At 30.0% G+C, this 3955-nt stretch overlaps 1 non-coding gene across 1 annotated transcript; it reads left to right on the top strand.

Annotated features, from left to right (window-relative positions):
- The first annotated feature begins 662 nt into the window (after positions 1–662).
- On the top strand, positions 663–769 carry LOC139845660 (small nucleolar RNA R71). Its single transcript, XR_011758425.1, has one exon. It is a non-coding gene; the product is annotated as a small nucleolar RNA R71 (small nucleolar RNA).
- Positions 770–3955: the final 3186 nt, after the last annotated feature.

Below are 3955 nucleotides of genomic sequence, written 5' to 3'. Positions count from 1 at the left end.
TTTGTTCATTAGTTTGTTTCTGAGATGTGAAAAATTGCGTTTGAGATTCAACTAGCTTCGACATCATATCTTCTAAATTTGGCTTTTTATCATCGGTTTGTGGTGGTTTAATTGGAAAAATAGGTCTTTGCTGGTTGTAAGTATTATTGGATACTTGTTGATTGCTAGGACCTTGTTGGTTGTTGCATGGAACATTTCGGTTATAATTCTGATTTTGATTGTAGTTTGGTCTTGGCGGTTGATAATTATTCTGATAATTATTTCCAGGCCTTTGGTTCATGTATGAAACATTCTCTCTTTGTTTCATTGTTTGTTCAATACCGAGACAATCTTTTGTCAAATGTGGTCCTCCACACTGCTCACAACTAATTTGTATTGCATGAATATCTTTAGTCATCTTTTCCATTCGTCTCTCGAAAGCATCTAACTTTGCGGAAATGGAATCAAAGTCATGGCTAGAATCGGCTCTAGCCGCTTTAGATTATCTAACGATGTCTTTTTCTTGATGCAACTCGTGTGAGTGGGAAACAGTGTTATCAATAATTTTGTAAGCTTCAGTTGCGGTTTTCTTCATAATGGAACCACCAGCTGCTATGTCGATGTCTTTTCATGTAGTAATGTCACATCCTTGGTAGAATATTTGTACTATTTGATAAGTGTCTAAACCATGTTGAGGACATCCTCTTAACAACTTTTTAAATCTTGTCCACGCCTCATATAGAGTTTCATTTGGCTTCTGTGTGAATCTAACAATTTCTCCTTGAAGTCTCACGGCTTTAGATGCCGGAAAGAATTGTTTAAGAAATTTTTCAACTAAAACATCCCATGTATCAATTGCCCCTTCAGGTAACGATTCTAACCAATCTTTGGCTTCTCCATTTAAAGTCCAGGGAAATAACATGAGATATAACTGTTCATCCTCAACTTCTCTGATTTTGAATAGAGTACAGATCCTATTAAAGGTACGAAGATATTCATTTGGATCTTCCTTCGGCGCACCACTAAATTGGCATTGATTAGTTACCATGTGTAGGATTTGTCCGTTGATTTCATAATCTGGCACATTAATGTCTGGTTGAGTAATTGCGTGACCTTGGCCAGTGCGTTTAGCCCTCATTCGATCTTTCATACTTAGAGGTTCCAGATTTTTCATGATTGAGTTTGTTGAATCTGAATCACTAGAGGATTCTGACTTAATGGTTTCTTCCTCGACAATCTCTGGATGAGTGATTTGTGGTTCAGGAGGAATGATTAGTGGTTCAGGATCTCTGAATTGTTCCTGAATATTCTCCGGATTCTCAATTGTGAGGTCGGGTTCAAAAAATGGATTATCGGAAATTTGAATTGGAGTACTTGGTTGACTAGATGACGATTCTAAAGAAAAATCAACGGCGACAATGTTGGCTAGATGTCTTGATCGAGTTACAGGTGGTGAACGTATGAAAGGTGGTGAACGTTTTGCTCGGTGCATTCACAGAATATCCTATAAGTTACAAAAATAAAAATTATTAAAGCTATCAAATTAATAGACTTTTCTAATTTTGCCCCCGTCTCGAATAGCCAATAGATGCAGCAGGTAGCCAGGACCCTTTAAATCAGAAGCCCACAACTCGCCACTAACAAATCCAACTATTACTACGAACCAGAAAATTTTGGATGTCTATCAATTTAACCGCTTAAAATAATTTTTCGTCGAAATTTTAAAATAAATAAAGAAAATTCTATGTCCTAAAGAACTAGAGCGTCGAGAAATAAGAAAGAAAAAGAGTGCGTCGTAAAACGTCGAAAAATAAAAGGTCGAAAAATAAAAATAAGAAAGAAAAACGTCGAAACTTAAAAGTCTAAAAACTAAAAATTAAAACTTACGTCTAAAGGTATTAAAGCTTAAAAGGAATTCTATATCCAAAACGGCAATAACTTAAAAGGCACTAAAATTTCTAAAATATTAAAGCGATAAGCGATGTCGTAAATTTCTAAAGCGTCTAAATCTTAATCTAAAGAAAAAGCACTTAAGGGATTTTACGGCAAAGCCTAAAAATTTAGAAATATAAAATAACTACGGCAAAAACTAAGTTTAAACTAATTGCGAACGATAAAAATAAACTACGTACTAAATAATAAAAAGATACAAAAATGATAAAATTACTAATTTTTATAAAAATATTATTTTATATTATTATTTTATAAAAGTGTTAAGTTTATAATTTAATAAAACTAATTAAAACTTAAAAATACAAATTAAATAAAAACTAAACTAAATTATTATTAAAATAAACCCTAATTAGGTAATTAATTAATAATAATTATTATTACGTAACCCTAATTCAATGGTCAAAGGTACCAGACCTGTCATATCAACTCATGCGATCGCATGAGTTGAATGTGGTAATTCCATGCGATCGCATGGATTCGGTTTTCAGGCCAAGTAGTTGGGCTGCTACAGTTTCGGGCCCGAATACTTCTTTTATTTATTTATATTTTTTTCTGAATTTAATTTTCTGTTTTTAATTTATAAAAAAATATAATATGTAATAAAAACTTATATAAAAAATTACTTATTAGTCGTAATTTTTAACAAACGAAAAATAAAAATATAAACTTTTTAATTTAAATACTTAAAAATATAGAAATAAATATTTTTTTATGTTTTTATATTTTTAAATTTATATAATTTTTTTACAAAAATGGATTAAAAACTTAATATATTTTTTATAGCGTTTCGCTCGTTTCCTTGGCAGCGGCGCCAAAAATACTTGATGTTATGAGAGGTGTATACGAAATAGTTATATTTTTACTACGAAATATTATTAAATACGATACAATTTTTATACAAGTTATTTATTTATTTATAAAGTGGATATACCTAAACCTTGCTACAACACTATAGGCAGTGTACCTAATCGTAAACTAGTGTAGTTTTTAGTAAGTTCGGTTCGTTCCGCAGGGAGCTAGCTGAGTCTAACGCTATATTTATTTTTAAACTATATTTGTATCAATATATATAAGTAATATTATTATTATTATAAAAGGGGGGTTTTTACCGTTTAATGACCGGTTTGTCGATTTTATGTCTTAAGTCGCAATTAAAACCTAATGTAAAATATTAAATATAAATACAACTTAATTTAAAGCATAAAGTAAATGATAATAAATAAAAATGCGATAATTAAAAGTGCAATAAATAAAATGACAGTAAATAAAAGTACGATGAAATATGAAATAAAGGAATTATGCTTATTTAAACTTCCGTAATCATGATGTTTAACGTGTTGATTTTAATTTATTACCATGGGTTAATTATCCTTTGTCCTAGATTATTCGATATGTCAATCTATTTTGTCCATAACAGTCCATCAGTTATAAATATAAAGTGCGAGTGTCCTCGTCAAATTATCCTTATATCCGAAGTAAAATATTCCAACTAATTGGGGACTTAAACTGTAATAAGGTTTTAATACATTGTTAATGATTACACCAGGATATCGACTGTGTTGATGTGTTGCGAGGGTGTATACGAAATACTATTAATTTTATTAAGAAATACTATTAAATACAATACAATTTTACACAAGTTATTTATTTATTTATTGAATGGAATATACCTAAACCTTGCTACAACACTTATAGGCAGTGTACCTAATCGTAGAGTAGTGTAGGTTTTAGTAAGTCCGGTTCGTTCCTCAGGGAGACGGCTTATTGCGTACTATATTTTTAACAACTATATTTGTATAAATATATAAATATATATATTAGTAAATATTAGTATTATTATTATTATAAAATGGGGGTTTTACCGTTTAATGATTGGTTTGTCGATTTTAAATAAATCATAAAGATAAATGACGATAATATAAATGACAGAATTTAAATTGCGATAAAGTAAATTGCAGTAATTAAAATGACAGTAAATAAAGGTACGATGAAATATAAAATAAAATAATTATGCTTATTTAAA

This window comes from Rutidosis leptorrhynchoides, chromosome 4 (genome assembly GCF_046630445.1).
Source record: "Rutidosis leptorrhynchoides isolate AG116_Rl617_1_P2 chromosome 4, CSIRO_AGI_Rlap_v1, whole genome shotgun sequence".
NCBI lineage: Eukaryota > Viridiplantae > Streptophyta > Magnoliopsida > Asterales > Asteraceae > Rutidosis > Rutidosis leptorrhynchoides.
The sequence above is the reverse complement of the archived record's forward strand: the minus strand, read 5'-3'. Positions and strand labels throughout refer to the sequence as shown.